At 42.0% G+C, this 18748-nt stretch overlaps 1 non-coding gene and 1 pseudogene across 1 annotated transcript; one reads left to right on the forward strand and one right to left on the reverse strand.

The window, feature by feature from the left end:
* The first annotated feature begins 1105 nt into the window (after positions 1-1105).
* On the forward strand, positions 1106-1178 carry TRNAK-CUU (transfer RNA lysine (anticodon CUU)). The gene has a single exon. It is a non-coding gene; the product is annotated as a tRNA-Lys (tRNA).
* Positions 1179-2027: 849 nt separating this feature from the next.
* On the reverse strand, positions 2028-2561 carry LOC129559509 (peptidyl-prolyl cis-trans isomerase H pseudogene; annotated as a pseudogene).
* Between the last annotated feature and the right edge of the window lie 16187 nt (positions 2562-18748).

The raw sequence follows: 18748 nt of genomic DNA on the forward strand, positions 1-18748 counted from the left end.
GCACGCGCGCTTCTTTCTTGTCGCTGCGGAGCTCGTGCGGTGGATTCGAAAGTCGGTTTTTCCACGGCAGCCCCCTCCTCTGGGGTCCTTGGCTCAGGGTTCTCATCTTACTCACGGCCAACTTTGACACTTCTCATTTTGTTCTCAAGAAGGCCCTGTTATATGGGAATATCCTTTCCATTTCACTAGTAGGGCAACAGAGGCTCAGAACCTAGAAATAATTTACTCACGAGTTCGCTACTAGTAAGTGGTAGAGCTGGGACTCGATTACTTTTATATTGGGTACCATTTGAGTTCCAGGTGCTGACGCCTAGGCCAGATCTCTCCCTAAACTCCACTCCAAAGTAACTGTCAAAAGTCAAAATGTAATCTTCCAACCTCACACCTGCTCCTTCCCTAGTCTTTTGGAGCCCCGATCTCTTGCTGTGGTATTTGTAATGTTCTTTATGGTCCCTTCACTTACCTTTCAGGTATTCCCAAAACAGCAGCCCCAGCGATCCTCTTAAAGCAAGCCATATCATGATACCCCATGCTTAAATTCTCCAAAACCTTCTCATCGTTCTTCTGTAAAAGTCAAAGTCCTTGGTTTAGTTGATAGGGCACTATACACTATGACTTCTCTTAACCTTCCTGATCTCTTCACCTGCTGTGTTAGCCTCCAACCCCTTCATTCCTGTCCCACTTACCCTGTTCTGGAATGCACTTGCCCCAGATATCCTCATGGCTCAGTCTCATTTCAGTGTGCCCCTCCACAATACACTTCATATCCTCCTTTACTGCTCTCTTTATTTTTTCTCCTTAAAACTTACTATCAGATATTGCGCGTACTTCACTTTTTATCTTGTTTGTTGTTTGTTTCCCCACTAGAAGGCAAGCCCCAAGAAAGCAGGAATTTTGTCTATTTTGTTCTCAGTTGAATCTCCACCACTTTGAAATAAAGCCTGAATCCTCCCAGGTGCATACAAAATATTTGTTGAATAAATGAAACTTTTGATATAAAGTTATTTCAGTCTTATTTCTTCAAATGTTTGTTGAGAGTTTTCTATGAGCTAGATGTTTTGGGGCATTGAATACAGTGGTGAACAAGACAGACACAGGAGGGACTTCCCTGGTGGTTCAGTGGTTAAGACTTTGCACTCTTAATGCAGGGGGCTCAGGTTCAGTCCCTGGTCAGGGAACTAGATCCCACATGCTGCAACTAAAGAACAACCATGCTGCAATGAGTGTCTGATATCCCATGTGCCACAACTAAGACCTGATACAGCCAAACAAATAAATTACTTTTTTAAAAAGACAGACAAGGAATCTCTAGTAGAGTGTTTTTTATTCTAGCGAAGAAGAGTGTAGTAAGTCAACAGAGAAAATAAAGGGTGAATGACATGAGAGGAACATGAGTTAGGGTGGGAAGATAAAACCTCTGAGGAAGTGACGTTTGGCTTAAGACCTGACTGAGGAGAATGCAATGGCCATGCAAAGAGCTGGGGAAGAGTGATCCAGGCAGAGGAAACAGTAGGTGCAAAGGCCCTGAGGCAGGAGTAAGCGTGCTGTTTAGGAGGACAAGAAAATGGACACTATGACTGTAGTCCAGTGAGCAAGCGTGACAGTGATATCAAAGGAGGAGGAGGAGGAAGTAGAGGAGAAGAGGTTTTTGTTGCCTGAGATCACACAATTCATCAGTTACTCATTTAGCTCTGTGAATTTTGAATTCTAGCTCTGTGTCAAGTCTCATGCCAGGGTCTGGAGCTTCCAGTGCAAGAGATGACTGATGTGCAGTGCTTTATAGTTTCTGAAGCACCTTTAACATTAAAAAAAAAAACACACATAACTTTATTTACATTTGACTTAAACACAAAATCTTGGGTTCTGAATCTGTGATGCTTCCAAAGTCTCTTGATCAAATGGGGCAGCAGCCAGCAGGGAAGCCAGCACAGGGGCAAATCCAAGTTATGTTACTCAAGAGCATCATATTGATCAAGGGAAGGCCTGCAGTGGCAGAGGTAGAGGATCTGATTGATTTTCCCACTGGACTAAATCTCTCCACACTGTGAGATCACCACAGGCAGCTTGGACTTATTGTTGGGGCCTGTGGGAACATTCTCAATCTTTCGCATCACCAAAAGTCCATCAATGATTTTTCCAAACACCATGAGCTTCCCATGTAGCCAATCACACTTAGAGCAGGTGATGAAAAACTGGCAGCCATTTGTACTGGGACTGCTGTTTGTCATGGAAAGCAGGCCTGGAGCTGAGTGTCTAAGCTTAAAATTTTTATCTGCGAATGGCCCCCAGTAGATACTGGTGACTCCAGTACCATCTCCATGAACAAAATCTCCACGCTGAATCATGAAATCTTTTATGACCCTGTGGAAGGTGCTCCCTTTGTATCCTATTGGAACCCCATCTTTTCTGAATTCTACTGTGCAGAACTGCCTAAAATTCTTGGCAGTCTTAGGCACAATGTCTGCAAAGAGCTCAGTCTTCATGCGGCCAACTTCCTGACCGCTAATGCTGTCATCAAAGAATACCTCGGGATTGACAGGGCTTGAATTTGCCACCGCCATGGCTTTGACCCAGAAGCAGATGAAGCACCTTTAACATTTAATCGTCAGGGTGGTTCTCTTATGATAGATTCTTATTTGTCAATAAAGGCAGAGAGATAAAGGTTTTATCAGGGTCACACAGCTGATTAGTGACAGAGCCTAGTCACTCTTGTACTTGAACATACCAGTCCTCAGACTGCAAATCCATGTCTTTTTGCCTATACCAGATGACCTAAAAACCTATGACTATATGTTACTTATTTATCTTAAAGAGGATTTCTAGATACTTATATTTGCATTTTGCTGCTTGCTAAGTCGCTTTAGTCATGTCCAACTCTGCAACCCTATGGACTGTAGCCCACCAGGCTCCTCTGTCCATGGGATTTTCCAGGCAAGAATATTGGAGTGGTTTACCATCTCCATCTCCAGGGGATCTGAATTATTCAGTTAGAAATACTGAGGGATAGAGACCATCTTTGTTTAAGTCCCAGACCTCAAGCATATGTAATTTAAAAAACACAATGGAACAAATCTTGAGAATGGGATAGTTAAGGTGCTTTCAGTTCAGTTCAGTTCAGTCACTCAGTCGTGTCCGACTCTTTGTGACCCCATAAATCACAGCATGCCAGGCCTCCCTGTCCATCACCAACTCCCGGAGTTCACTCAAACTCACCTCCATCGAGTTGGTGATGCCATCCAGCCATCTCATCCTCTGTTGTCCCCTTCTCCTCCTGCTCCCAATCCCTCTCAGCATCAGAGTCTTTTCCAGTGAGTCAACTAGTCGCATGAGGTGGCCAAAGTATTGGAGCTTCAGCTTTAACATTAGTCCTTCCAGTGAACACCCAGGACTGATCTCCTTTAGAATGGACTGGTTGGATCTCCTTGCAGTCCAAGGGACTCTCAAGAGGCTTTAGGTTTTTGAAAAACAATTCCCAGTTCCTCACTGTCAATTCAATTAGATACTCAAAATAATTTCCATTTATTCTCCAATGAATGCTGTCACGATTTGTCTCCTGTGTCGTTACTGATGCAGAGTCCTGAGTCACAGCACTGAGCATCTGAAAAACCATGTCACCAGTTTTCTGCTTTGTCTGTGTGTAAGGACTGATGCTAAAGCTGAAACTCCAATACTTTGGCCACCTCTTGCGACGAGTTGACTCACTGGAAAAGACTCTGATGCTGGGAAGGATTGGGGGCGGGAGGAGAAGGGGACAACAGAGAATGAGATGGCTGGATGGCATCACCGACTCGATGGACATGAGTTTGAGTGAACTCCGGGAGTTGGTGATGGACAGGGAGGCCTGGCGTGCTGTGATTCATGGGGTCGCAAAGAGTCGGACACAACTAAGTGACTGAACTGAACTGAACTGAAATGCCACTAATATTGGTCTAGGCCTGGACTCCTTACTGGGACCCAGCAGTATAGGTAATGCCTTGTGTTTGTGGGGCTGGCTTTTTTATTTCTTCCCTGTGGAAAATGAGAACCACTTCTCTGCATATCCTACGGTATACTGTTGCTATGGGAGAAGAACAATCGCAAGGAAATGGCTTTGCCAAGGGACAGGAATTGACCACAGTTCAGCAAATCAGTTGGATAAACACTGATTGTGTGCATTCTTGGGCATGCAAAGAGAATGCCTACACTACAGAGCTTTTTAGTAAACTATGGTTCCTGCTCTCAGAGATATTAGACTCTGGAGATGAAAGTATCTACTATATATATAATATCTGAGAGTAGATGTTAACTGCTATAATGGAAGTGACAAATGTTTTGATTGTGCCCAGTACTTAATTTATAGAGGTGACTGAGTTATGACACAGGAGTTCAATGCCATTGAAAGTTTTATTATGCAGAGTTCCTAAGAGGCACATGCAGGAACCTAAGCCTGAAAGTTGGCCAGGAGGCAGAAGGTATGTGGAGAAAGCTTTGCCCAGAGACTTTATTATGGTTTCTCAAGAAGGAATGGGTGAGGCAAGGAAAGAGATTGAGTTGGCTACTTTTGAATAATTTACTTTTCTTTTTTTAAAAGAATTTTGTTATTTAAAAATATTTATTTATTTCTATTTTTGGCTGTTCTGGGTCTTAATTGTGTGTGGGCTTCCTCGAGCTGCGGTGATCAGGGGCTACTCTTGTGGTGTGTGGGCTTCTCATTGTGGTGGCTTCTCTTGTGGCAGAGCACGGCCTCTTAGAGTGCACAGGCTTCAGTAGTTGTGGTGCGTGAGCTCAGTAGCTGTAGCACACGGGCTTAGTGCTCAGTGGCACGTGTGATCCTCTCCCACCAGGGATTGAACCCATGTCTCCTGCATTGGCAGGTGGATTCTTAACCACTGGACCACCAGGGAAGTCCCAGTTTGAATTATCTCAACAGGGCTCTGGGCCATACAGGTGATCTCTAGTTTTCTGGTACCTGGCCCTGGGTGATTTAGGGCAGTGAGAATATTGGTTTGGTGCATGAGAGTCCATAAAGGATGTGGTTAGGCTGGTTTGGATTGGTTGGTTTGCACAAAAAAGTGTGATTGAAGGCAAGTTGTTTTCTATCTCTATAAATTAGCAAACCCTGAGAGGGACAGTTCCATCCTGGTCTACAAGGCCCAAGATGTCCAAGCATCAATAAAATAAAACAGAAAAAAAAAAAAAAAACATGTCTAGTGAGGATAGGGTAGAACAATGAAGCCACAGTTGTGGGGATCATGATGGTTTCTGGGTTACCCTATATGAGGCAAGGGCTTCCCTGGTAGCTCAGAGGTTAAAGCGTCTGCCTCCAATGCGGGAGACCTGGGTTCGATCCCTGGGTCGGGAAGATCCCCTGGTGAAGATCCCCTGGCGAAGGAAACGGTAACCCACTCCAGTATTCTTGCCTGGAGAATCCCATGGGCGGAGAAACCTGGTAGGCTACAGTCCACGGGGTCACAAAGAGTCGGACACAACTGAGCGATGGAACGGAACAGATATGAGGCAAGCACATCTCTAGCTGTTAGAAGTGGCCATAGATTAGTTTTTTTTTTTTTTTTGGAAACAGGATATGAACAAGTGTTATCTCAAACCTGAAAAATTAAAAAACAGCATGGGTGTTCCTGAGGGAAATGGTGGAAAAACCACACTCAGGGAATGATCTTTGCTACAATCCTAGTCTATTTCTCGGACTGGGTCATTTTTATTAGTGTCTTCAGGGAAGCAGTGTCTTCAGCAGATGCCAAATTTTAATTCAGTGGTTTTCAAAGGACAGATTGAGGATATAGTGGAGTTTGCTGATCCCAGACTGGGATTTCCGGAGGATTTTGAGAGGAGGAAGATTAGACTGGTTTCAAGTAGAGCTGCTCAACTTTTTCAGTGTCATAGCCCACTTAGAAACTGAACATGTCTGTATGGCAAGTTAGAGTAAACAGATAAGACTGCTTCTTCTCATCACCCTCATGGCAGTCTAGGGATTTTAACCATTTTAAGCTCTACCAAGTCACTGTTGGGGAAGAAGAGGTGGATAGTCAGAGCCATATGAGGGGCAGTGGATGGTCATGATATTTTGGACCTAGATGATATCTGAGGCAAGTGGCTGGGGGTTAACCTCAATAACCTCTGAGGAAAAAAACCCAAACAAACAGGCAATCATTTAAAACTGTGAGGTTCTCAGCTTGACGTCAACTGCTCCATTCTACTCCCATGACTTATGTGACCTTAAGTAAATTGTTTCACATTTGTAAATAGGCTTCTTCATCTGTAAATGAAAAAATGATAATCATTTTAAATGGTGGTTGTGAAGATTAACAAAAATAATCTCAAACTACCTACCACATTGCCTGGCACATAATATATGGTAGTTGTTACCAGTTTATTCCAAGATCCAAATTTTCCTGTAGTTTAACAAATCGATACTACACTGTAATCTCTATCTCAATCAAGACTATATAACTTCAATTCTGCTTTTCTAGAGCCAGTTTTAGATCCTATAATTCTGAGAACCAGTTTCAGTTAATAGTCTGTACATTTGATTGTGGGTCAGAGTGATATAGTCTAGTTAATGTATCTAACGAAATCCAGAATGGCTTAAAATGATCAATGAAGTTCTGTCATCTCTACCAAAGGATTTCCAAGAAATCGGTACAGATCTTGAACTGGCATGGTAGTTTTAGTCACACCAAATCAGCAGGCTTTATTTAGAGCCTACTACATTATGTGCCAATGTCTTAGTCCACTTGGGCTGTTATAACAAACTACGATAGATTGAGCAGCTTAAATGACAAACATTTATTTCTTACAGTTCTGGAGGCTGAAATGTCCAAGACTGAAGTGCTGGCAGAGCTGGTGTCAGGTGGGGGCCTTCTTCCTGGTTCATAGATAGTCTGTCCTCACATGGCAGACAGGATGAGGGAGCTCTCTAGGATCTCTTTTATAAGGGCACTAATCCCATTAATAAGGGTATCATCCTCATCACCTATTCACCTCTCAAAGGGCCCGCCTCCAAGTACCATAACAGGGATATTAGGATTTCAACAGCATAATTTTGTAAGGATATAAACAGTCTGTTTCAGCCAGGCATTGTACTATAACCCCTCACTGACAAAACTTTTGACTCCCCATTGCTTTCAGGACAGAGTTAAAATGTCCCACTGTGGTGTAAGAGGTCCATTATAGTCTGACTCTTTCCTTCCCCCATTCCTTCTTCTGGTATTTTCCCAAACACCTTGTTCAGTTCAGTCACTCAGTTGAGTTCAATGCTTTGTGATCCCATGGACTGCAGCACACCAGGCCTCCCTGTCCATCACCAACTCCTGGAGCATACTCAAACTCATGTTCATTAGGTCGGTGATGCCATCCAACCATTTCATCCTCTGTCGTCCCCATCTCTTCATGCCTTCAATCTTTCCCATCATCAGGGAGGGTCTTTTCCAATGAGTCAGCTCTTTGTATCAGGTAGCCTAAATATTGGAGCTTCAGCCTTAGCATCAGTCCTTTCAATGAATATTCAGGACTGATTTCCTTTAGGATGGACTGGTTGGATCTTCTTGCAGTCCAAGGGATTCTCAAGAGTCTTCTCCAACACCACAGTTCAAAAGCATCAATTCTTCGGCGCTCAGCTTTCTTCACAGTCCAACTCTCACATCCATACAAGACTACTGGAAAAACTATAGCTTTGACTAGACAGACCTTTGTTGGCAAAGTAACGTCTCTGCTTTTTAACATGATGTCTAGGTTGGTCATAGATTTTCTTCCAAGGAGCAGGCATCTTTTAATTTCATGGGATTTTCCAGGCAACAGTACTGGAGTGGGTTGCCATTTCCTTCTCCAGAGGATCTTCCCCAACCAGGGATCAAACCTGGGTCTCCCTCATTGTAGGCAGATGCTTAACCATCTGAGCCACTAGGGAAATCTACAATCATCTCCATGGAGTATATAAAATTTTGCCTTTTGCTTTTCTTACTTATACTCAATTCACATTTTCAGTAAGCTGGTAAGAAAAGACCTAATGTCTCATTCTGGCATGAATTACAGCAGAACCCCTACTTGTGTATGTCTGTATTCAAACATTAATAAGCCTGAATCCAAAAATGCACAAATATGAGTCCCATCATGCCTTCAGATCTGGATCCAATCTCCTGTGAATCTGTATGACCACAATGTATGTATATCATCAATGATTTCTAGATCTGTAAATATATGCGTGTATATCTATATCAGTGAAGGAGCTTTCCAGGTGGCTGTGACTCTTGAGTTTTAAGCCAACTTTTTCACTCTCCTCTTTCACTTTCATCAAGAAACTCTTTAGTTCTTCACTTTCTGCCATAAGGGTGGTGTCATCTGCATATCTGAAGTTATTGATATTTCTCCTGGCAATCTTGATTCCAGCTTGTGCTTCATCCAGCCCAGCGTTTCTCATGATGTACTCTGCATAGAAGTTAAGTAAGCAGGATGACAATATACAGCCTTCACGTACTCCTTTCCCGATTTGGAACCAGTCTGTTGTTCCATGTCCAGTTCTAACTGTTGCTTCCTGACATGCACACATTTCTCAAGAGGCTGGGCAGATGGTCTGGTATTCCCATCCCTTGAAGAATTTTCCACAGTTTGTTGTGATCCACACAGTCAAAGGCTTTGGCATAATCAATGAAGCAGAAATAAATGTTTTTCTGGAATTCTCTTGCTTTTTTGATGATCCAGAGGATGTTGGCAATTTGATCTCTGGTTCCTCTGCCTTTTCTAAAACCAACTTGAACATCTGGAAGTTCATGGTTTACATACTGTTGAAGCCTGGCTTGGAGAATTTTGAGCATTACTTTATTAGTGTGTGAGATGAGTGCAATTGTGCGGTAGTTTGAGCATTCTTTGGCATTGCCTTTCTTGGGAACTGGAATGAAGGCTGACATTTTCCACTCCTGTGGCCATTGCTGAGTTTTCCAAATTTGCTGGCATATTGAGTGCAGCACTTTCACAGCATCATCTTTCAGGATTTGAAATACCTCAACTGGAATTTCATCACCTCCACCAGCTTTGTTCATAGTGATGCTTCCTAAGGCCCACTTGACTTCACTTTCTAGGATGTTTGGCTGTAGGTGAGTGATCACACCATCATGATATCTGGGTCATGAAGATCTTTTTTATATAGTTCTTCTGTGTATTCTTGCCACCTCTTCTGTTAGGTCCATACCATTTCTGTCCTTTATTGAGCCCATCTTTGCATGAAATGTTCTCTTGGTATCTCTAATGTTCTTGAAGAAATCTCTAGTCTTTCCTATTCTACTGTTTTCTTCTATTTCTTTTCACTGATCACTGAGAAAGGCTTTCTTATCTCTCCTTGCTATTCTTTGGAACTCTGCATTAAGATGCGTATATCTTTCCTTTTCTCCTTTGCTTTTCACTTCTCTTCTCTTCACAGCTATTTGTAAGACCTCCCCAGACAGCCATTTTGCTTTTTTGCATTTATTTTCCATGGGGATGGTCTTGATCCCTGTGTTCTGTACAATGTCACAAACCTCCACCCATAGTTCTTCAGGCACTCTGTCTATCAGATCTAATCCCTTGAATCTATTTGTCACTTCCACTGTATAATCATAAGGGATTTGATTTAGGTCATACCTGAATGGTCTAGTGGTTTCCCCTACTTTCTTCAATTTCAGGCTAACCCTAACCCTAAGTACCTTGTGCTCCACCCATAATGAAAGGACTTCTCCACTGTGGTTTATTACCCAACTAGGGCATCTTTTCATACCTATTACCCACTCCAGTACCCTTGCCTGGAAAATCCCATGGATTGAGAAGCCTGGTAGGCTACATACAGTCCATGGGGTCGCAAAGAGTCAGACATGACTAAGCGATTTCACTTACCTTTGCACGTACTGTTCCTACTGGCTTTAATGCCCTTTCACCACATTACTTTATCCATTTGACATGTTTCTTGAAGTTTTACCTCAAATATCAGCCGCAGTATTACTAACTATGCAGAAAAAAGTTAATGTAGCAAGCCTGAGACTGTTGTTCTCTGAAAGTTGTGCTTTCAAGGTTGGCCTTTGGCTAGGGTATGGGAATTTGGATTTTAGGAGGGTTTCTAAATACCCTAACACATAGCAATGGATCACTGAGCCTAAACTTTGCTGGCAATATGGTTTATGCTAAACACCCGCTTTCCTTTTGGGAGTCTGAAATTTTCGTACATGCTCGGCAGAGTGCCTACACGACACCATAATTGCATTATCTGTTCTACTATTGATGGATATTTGAGATATTTCCAGTTTTTGCTTTTCAGCAGAGCTACTATTAACATTCTTATAATTAATTCTTGGGGCACTTGGGCAGGAGCCTCTTAGGATCCACACCTAGAAGCTGAATTGTCAGGTGGTAGAAGACTCTACATGTGGACATCACCAGATGGTCAACACTGAAATCAGATTGATTATATTCTTTGCAGCCAAAATGGAGAAGCTCTATACAGTCAGCAAAAACAAGACTGGGAGCTGACTGAGGCTCAGATCATGAACTCCTTATTGCCAAATTCAGACTTAAATTGAAGAAAGTAGGGAAAACCACTAGACCATTCAGGTAAGACCTAAGTCAAACCTAAATCAAATCCCTTAGGATTGTACAGTGGAAGTGAGAAATAGATTTAAGGGACTAGATCTGATAGAGTGCCTGATGAACTATGGACAGAGGTTCATGACATTGTACAGGAGACAGGGATCAAGACCATCCCCATGGAAAAGAAATGCAAAAATGCAAAATGGCTGTCTGACGAGGCCTTACAAATAGCTCCGAAAAGAAGAGAAGTGAAAAGCAAAGGAGCAAAGGAAAGATATAAGCATCTGAATGCAGAGTTCCAAAGAATAGCAAGGAGAGATAAGAAAGACTTCCTCAGCGATCAATGCAACGAAATAGAGGAAAACAACAGAATGGGAAAGACTAGAGATCTCTTCAAGAAAATTAGAGATACCAAGGGAATATTTCATGCAAAGATGGGCTCGATAAAGGACAGAAATGGTATGCACCTAACAGAAGAAGAAGATATTATGAAGAGGGTGCAAGAATACACAGAAGAACTGTACAGAAAAGAGCTTCACGACCCAGATAATCACAATGGTGTGATCACTCACCTAGAGTCAGACATCCTGGAATGTGAAGTCAAGTGGGCCTTAGAAAGCATCACAAGGAACAAAGCTAGTGGAGGCAATGGAATCCCAATTGAGCTATTTCAAATCCTGAAAGATGATGCTGTGAAAGTGCTGCACTCAATATGCCAGCAAATTTGGAAAACTCAGCAGTGGCCACAGGACTGGAAAAGGTCAGTTTTCATTCCAATACCAAAGAGAAGCAATGCCAAAGAATGCTCCAACTACCACACAATTGCACTCATCTCACACGCTAGTAAAGTAATGCTCAAAATTCTCCAAGCCAGGCTTCAATAGTACATGAACCATGAACTTCCAGATGTTCAAGCTGGTTTTAGAAAAGGCAGAGGAAATGGAGATCAAATTGCCAAAATCCGCTGGATCATTGAAAAAGCAAGAGAGTTCCAGAAAAACATCTATTTCTGCTTTATTGACTATGCCAAAGCCTTTGACTGTGTGGATCATAATGAACTATGGAAAATTCTGAAAGAGATGGGTCAGGCCACCTGAGAAACCTGTATGCAGGTCAGGAAGCAACAGTTAGAACTGGACATGGAACAGCAGATAGGTTCCAAATCGGGAAAGGAGTATGTCAAGGCTGTATATTGTCACCTTGCTTATTTAACTTATATGCAGAGTACATCATGAGAAATGCCGGGCTGGATGAAACACAAGCTGCAATCAGGATTGCCTGGAGAAATATTAATAACCTCATATATGCAGGTGACATCACCCTTATGGCAGAAAGTGAAGAAGAACTAAAGAGTTTCTTGATGAAAGTGAAAGAGGATAGTGAAAAAGCTGGCTTAAAGGTCAACATTCAGAAAACTAAGATCATGGCATCTGGTCCCATCACTTCATGGCAAATAGATGGGAAAACAATGGAAACAGTGTGAGACTATATTTTTCGGCTCCAAAATCACTGCAGATGGTGATTGCAGCCATGAAATTACAAGATGCTTACTCCTTGGAAGAAAAGCTATGACCAACTTAGACATCATGTGAAAAAGTAGAGACATTGTTTTGCCAACAAAGATCCCTCTAGTCAAAACTGTGGTTTTTCCAGTAGTCATGTGTGGATGTGAGAGTTGGACTATAAAGAAAGCTGAGCGCCGAAGAATTGATGCTTTTGAACTGTGGTGTTGGAGAAGACTCTTGAGAGTCCCTTGGACTGCAAGGAGATCCAACCAGTCCATCCTAAAGGAGATCAGTCTTGGGTGTTCATTGGAAGGACTGATGTTGAAGTTGAAACTCCAATACTTAGGCTACCTGATGTGAAGAACTGATTCATTGGAAAAGACCCTGATGCTGGGAAAGATTGAAGGCAGGAGGAGAAGGGGCCGACATAGGGGGAGATGGTTGGATATCACCAATGCGATGGGCATGAGTTTGACTATGCTCTGGGAGTTGGTGATGGACAGGGAGGCCTGGTGTGCTGCAGTCCATGGGGTTGTAAGGAGCTGGACACGACTTAGCAACTGAAGTGAACTGAATTTTTAGTGATGTTGTACTTTGCCAACAAAGGTCCGTCTAGTCAAGGCTATGGTTTTTCCCATGGTCATGTATGGATGTGAGAGTTGGACTATGAAGAAAGCTGATCGCCGAAGAATTGATTCTTTTGAACTGTGGTGTTAGAGAAGACTCTTGAGAGTCCCTTGGACTGCAAGGAGATCCAACCAGTCCATTCTAAAGGAGATCAATCCTGGGTGTTCATTGGAAGGACTGATGCTAAAGCTGAAACTGCAATACTTTGGCCACCTCATGCGACTAGTTGACTCACTGGAAAAGACTCTGATGCTGGGAAAGGTTGGGGGTGGGAGGAGACGGGGACGACAGAGAATGAGATGGCTGGATGGCATCACCGACTCTGTGGACATGAGTTTGAGTGAACTCCGGGAGTTGGTGATGGACAGGGAGGCCTGGCGTGCTGTGATTCATGGGGTCGCGGAGAGTCGGACACGACTGAGTGACTGAGCTGAACTGAACTGAACTTATTTTATAGTGCTTGTTTATTGTTAACATATTTTTTTAATGACTAACTCTGTTTGTTTGACAGTCCCAACATTGTTAACTGTGTGACTTTGGCAAGTTACTAGTAACCTTTCCTCCGTGTGATTCAGTTTCTCAAACAGTAGTTTGGAAAAATCAGTAGTAGAACTGCCTGGAGAATCCCAGGGAAGGGGGAGCCTGGTGGGCTTCCGTCTATGGGGTCACACAGAGTCGGACACGACTGAAGTGACTTAGCAGCAGCAGCAGCAGAACTCTTTTTTGAGCATGAACCTATTAATACATAGATTTCTAATGTTTGAAATGGTTAAAAATGGTAGCTTAATATACCATTATTTTATTTAAGTTTAAACATTTAACAATTATTTATAAAATCAATTCATTAGAATAATGAGGTAGACTAAGCAATGAAAAAATTTTGAACTTGGGTATTATAGGTGGCAAATGTAGTCTTTTAAACAGAATAATTATGTAGCATACTTCTTTTAACTTCAGACTTATAGAAAAGTTGATTAGATAGTACAAAGAATTTCCAAGTACTCTTCATTCAGATTTTCCAGATGTTAGCAGTTTGCTACTTTACTTCTATCATTCTCTCTATGTTTACTTTATAGATATTATTTTTTAGAACCATTTGAGATCAAGTTGCAGAAATGATGCCATTTTACTCTAGATACTTCAGTGTAAAAGCAAGGACATTTTCATACATAATCACAGTACGGTTCTCAGCATTAAAAACTATGTTGACACAGTAGTATTATTTAATCTATAAACGTTATTGAGATGTCACTAATGGTTCCAATAATTTTTTTATAGAAAAAGAAAATCCTAGATTATAATTTCCATTCCATTGTCGTGTCTCTTTACTTTCCTTTAGTCTGGAAGAATTTCTCAGCTTTTTTCTTTCATGCCATTGATATATTTGAAGAGTGGAGACCAGTTATTTTGTACACTGTCCCTCAGTTTGGATTTATCTCTGTTTATCCATGATTCGTTTCAAGTTTATGCGTTTTTGACAGTGATACTATTGACATCACATCAGTGTGTACATGATCCACTTGTCTTCGTGTCAAGGCAGTCTGAGTGCAGGTTGGAAAAGAATTTCCAGACCAAGAGCATTTCAAAAGGGAGTGAGTTAATATATTAAGAGAAGGGAGCAGATATAGTGAAGGTACTACAAAGAAGCCAGCCAACCTCTTGACAGACATGGGAAAGCTGATGCTTTTCCTGGGTTAGTAGCCAATTTTTATAGCCTCAAGACAATGAAAATTCCTGCTGAAAAGTTGGCATTAGGTGATTGGTTAGGGCACTATAAGGTGACTACTGGGGTGGGCATTTTTACCTAATTTGAAGTCAGGAAGCCTGTTGGTGATGATCAGGGGGGACTTTGGCAATGGTTGCAATTGGGTTTAGTCAGTTCAGGAGGTGGCCTTGGTTCTGGGCTCTGTGTCTGTGGCCTTGGTGCAAGGTGTCACAGCTCTGACCTTGGGGCAGGACTCTACATTCCCCCCACCTCTTTATCTATGGATTAAATCTTTGGCCCTTCGGTACTTTGCTCATGTCATAGGACCCAGGTCATTGGGGAAAGGGGCAAAGATTGCTCTGGCTTCTTTAGGCTGGACAGGGGCACTGTGGGTCCTGGGTCTCAATGCCCACTCTCTTTCAGGGTGCATTTATGGAGGGAGATGAAAGTCCACAAAATGACATAGCGGTTTGTTCCAGCATAGTTCACGTGTCAACTGGCTGTTATCCTTATCGTAACAGTTCAGTTCAGTTCAGTCGTTCAGTTGTGTCCAATTCTCTGCGACCCCATGAATCACAGCACGCCAGGCCTCCCTGTCCATCACCAACTCCCGGAGTACACTCAAACTCATGTCCACAGAGTCGGTGATGCCATCCAGCCATCTCATTCTCGGTCGTCCCCTTCTCCTCCCGCCCCCAACCTTTCCCAGCATCAGAGTCTTTTCCAGTGAGTCAACTCGTCGCATGAGGTGGCCAAAGTATTGCAGTTTCAGCTTTAGCATCCGTCCTTCCAATGAACACCCAGGATTGATCTCCTTTAGAATGGACTGGTTGGATCTCCTTGCAGTCCAAGGGACTCTCAAGAGTCTTCTCCAACACCACAGTTCAAAAGCATCAATTCTTCGGCGATCATCTTTCTTCACAGTCCAACTCTCACATCCATACATGACCATGGGAAAAACCATAGCCTTGACTAGACGGACCTTTGCACCTGGAAATTTATTTGTTGTATTCTGAAAGAAATAAACTTAACAAGAAGGTTAAAGATACATGGCCTGAAGATTAATAGAGGTAGAAAGGCTACCAAGGGGCCCGGAAGAGGGGCTAGCCAGGAGAACCAGGACCACACATTCATCTATGATGTTAGTGTTTCTTTAGGTACGAGAAGATGCAAGAACTGGGGCTCATGAAAATACTTACCTGAAAACATCTAGCTATCTGAAGTCCTGTCCTGCCCATTTTCCCAGAGCACGGAGTGCCTCAATTCTGATCTTTACCTTGAACTCCTTTCAAGGGATATGGAAGGTTGGCAACTGCAGCAGCCCTGATTTAATCTTTGTAGAGGCAGATGGCAAGTGCCAGTTTCTGGTTTGCAAAGCCCCTTACGGCCATAAATTTGACCATGGTGTAGGGGTATTTTATAGCTGTTTAGAAATGCTCATTCCCAGGTCTGGAGAAGATTTTTCTGATTGGCCACTCAATGTGCTGTTCCTTGACTAGGCAATTCTGGACCATACCTGCCTTACTAGTAGTCCCTTATAGTCCAGGAAAATATTCCCTCTTGTTGCTTCTTCCCATATTCTAAAATTATATTGTTAGAATCATTGATCTCATATGGAACTATACATTATCATTTTATCAGAGGCTCAGTCACTCATTTAGTAGTGTAAGAGATAAAAACTTTCTGAAACAGGAAATATAGAAAACAATATAGCTAGTAGTAATAGTAAGGTCATAAATAAGAATTGAAGAACTTTTACTAGGCATGCTGCTGCTGCTGCTAAGTCACTTCAGTCGTGTCCGACTCTGTGTGACCCCATAGATGGAAGCCCACCAGGCTCCCCCATCGCCAGGATTCTCCAGGCAAGAGCACTGGAGTGGGCTGCCATTTCCTTCTCCACTGTGTGAAAGTAAAAAGTGAAAGTGAAGTCGCTCAGTCGTGTCCGACCCCTAGCGACCCCACGGACCGCAGCCTACCAGGCTCCTCCATCCATGGGATTTTCTAGGCAAGAGCACTGGAGTGGCTTGCCGTTGCCTTCTCCGTTACTAGGCATAACCCAGTGTATACTTAGATTCCTCACTTTGTCTGTTAAATGACTATCGCCTGTTGTTAATCTTCTGGTTGTAGATCATGGAGCATCTGATCATTATGCAAAGATTGATTATGAAGTTAGGTTTCAGAAATAAACTTATAATGTCCTTTATTAACTCAGTTAAATATTGTAACGATGCAACATAACAGCAAGGAATTATCTCAGAAGTGAGTTTTAGGAAACTCAGATCTTAATTAATAAAACTAGAATTTAATATTTAGTGAAACATATTTTTTCTAAAATTTCCCCCATTTTTATAAACACAGACAAGACTAATTTATTTGTAAAATAAATTTGGTCCGTTGACTATAGATGCCATAGACCTAGGTGAATTTTTTTCCCTCTAGAGTTTCCCAAAACCATCTAGAGGTTTTGAGATTTCTGTATAATTCAGGAGACAGTCTTTTATTTACCTGATAAGGCTGTTCAGAACCCAAGTGTCTCCAATTTCTGGAGGGACAAGTTAGAGAAAAGAAAAATGTTTTAATTTTGCCCACAGGTATAAATTACCAAATTGTTTTGAACCACAAGTAGCTTGAGAAGAAGAGCTTCTTTATATCTGAAAATGAAAATTAGAAGCCAGTAACGTATCAGACAAAAACTCATGAAAATTATATTATAATAATATGTAGCAGTTTATTTAATCCCTCGTAATTAATCTTCATTCTATTGTTCTTGCCTGATGATTGAGGTTGATTGTAACAGTGATAGTTTTAAGAAGTTTGTGAAGTTTTTGTTAAGGTTTGTATGATTGTCCCATGAAGTGGGTGCTTTGATCACAGGAGATGGTAGAAAGTATACTCTAAGTGGAAGACACATTTTTAACTTTCTTTTCTTTGTGAAGGCATTAACCCTTCAGCCAGGAAAGACTTTAACCCATCAAATAAAAAATGAAGCTTGTCTGGGAGCCAGAAAGCCAAGCGGCTGTCTTGGATTTCTCAGAGCCCTGACTGTTTTATTACAGCTATTGTTTACCCAATTTAAATTCCCTGATTTACGAGTAGGCTGTTGCCATGTTACAAGGACATCAAGATGGTAAAAGTCTGACAATGAAGGGTTAATTTTTTGTAGAAGCAGAATGATATTTATCTTCATAGATCATTATGCAATAATATTTATTCATTTTTATCAAAGTACCAAAAGATTTTAAAAACAAATATAAATCATTTAAAGGCAAAGAAATTCACACAGTCTGTTATCAAAAGTCACATTCATTCCAAAAAAACTGTGTTCTCTGAATAAAAAGAGAAAACCAAATAAATTACAGTTTGGTACCAGCTTATATTCACTGTGAAACAATAGTTATTCACTTAGACAAAGTAACAATCAGTTCAGTTCAGTTCATTTGCTCAGTCGTGTCCGACTCTTTGCAACCCCATGAACTGCAGCACGCCAGGCCTCCCTGTCCGTCACCAACTCCCAGAGCCTACCCAAACTCATGTCTATTGAGTCGGTGATGCCATCCAACCATCTCATCTTCTGTCGTCCCCTTCTCCTCCTACCCTCAATCTTTCCCAGCATCAGGGTCTTTTCAAATGAGTCAAATGGCCCAAGTATTGGAGTTTCAGCTTCAACATTAGTCCTTCCAATGAACACCCAGGACTGATCCCCTTTAGGATGGACTGGTTGGATCTCCTTGCAGTCCAAGGGACTCTCAAGAGTCTTCTCCAGCACCACAGTTCAAAAGCATCAATTCTTCAGTGCTCAGCTTTCTTTATAGTCCAACTCCACACTGGAAAAACACAACTCCACTGGAAAAACCATAGCCTTGACTAGACAGACCTTTGTTGATAAAGTAATTTCTCTGCTTTTTAATATGCTATCTAGGTTGGTCATAACTTTCCTTTCAAGGAGTAAGCATCTTTTAATTTCATGGCTGCAGTCACCATCTGCAGTGATTTTGGAGCCCCCCAAAATAAAGTCAGCCACTGTTTCACCATCTATTTGCCATGAAGTGATGGGACTGGATGCCATGATTTTAGTTTTCTGAATGTTGAGCTTTAAGCCAACTTTTTCACTTTCCTCTTTTACTTTCATCAAGAGGCTCTTTAGTGCTCTTCACTTTCTGCCATAAGGGTGGTGTCATCTGCATATCTGCTGCTGCTGCTGCTAATCTGAGGTTATCAATATTTCTCCCGGAAATCTTGATTCCGGCTTATGCTTCTTAAAGTCCAGAGTTTCTCATGATGTACTCTGCATATAGGTTAAATAAGCAGGGTGACAATATACAGCCTTGACGTACTCTTTTTCCTATTTGGAACCAGTCTGTTGTTC

The sequence above is a fragment of the Moschus berezovskii genome, chromosome 8, assembly GCF_049115385.1.
Source record: "Moschus berezovskii isolate FMDL1 chromosome 8, NW_MosBer_1.0, whole genome shotgun sequence".
Classification (NCBI taxonomy): domain Eukaryota; kingdom Metazoa; phylum Chordata; class Mammalia; order Artiodactyla; family Moschidae; genus Moschus; species Moschus berezovskii.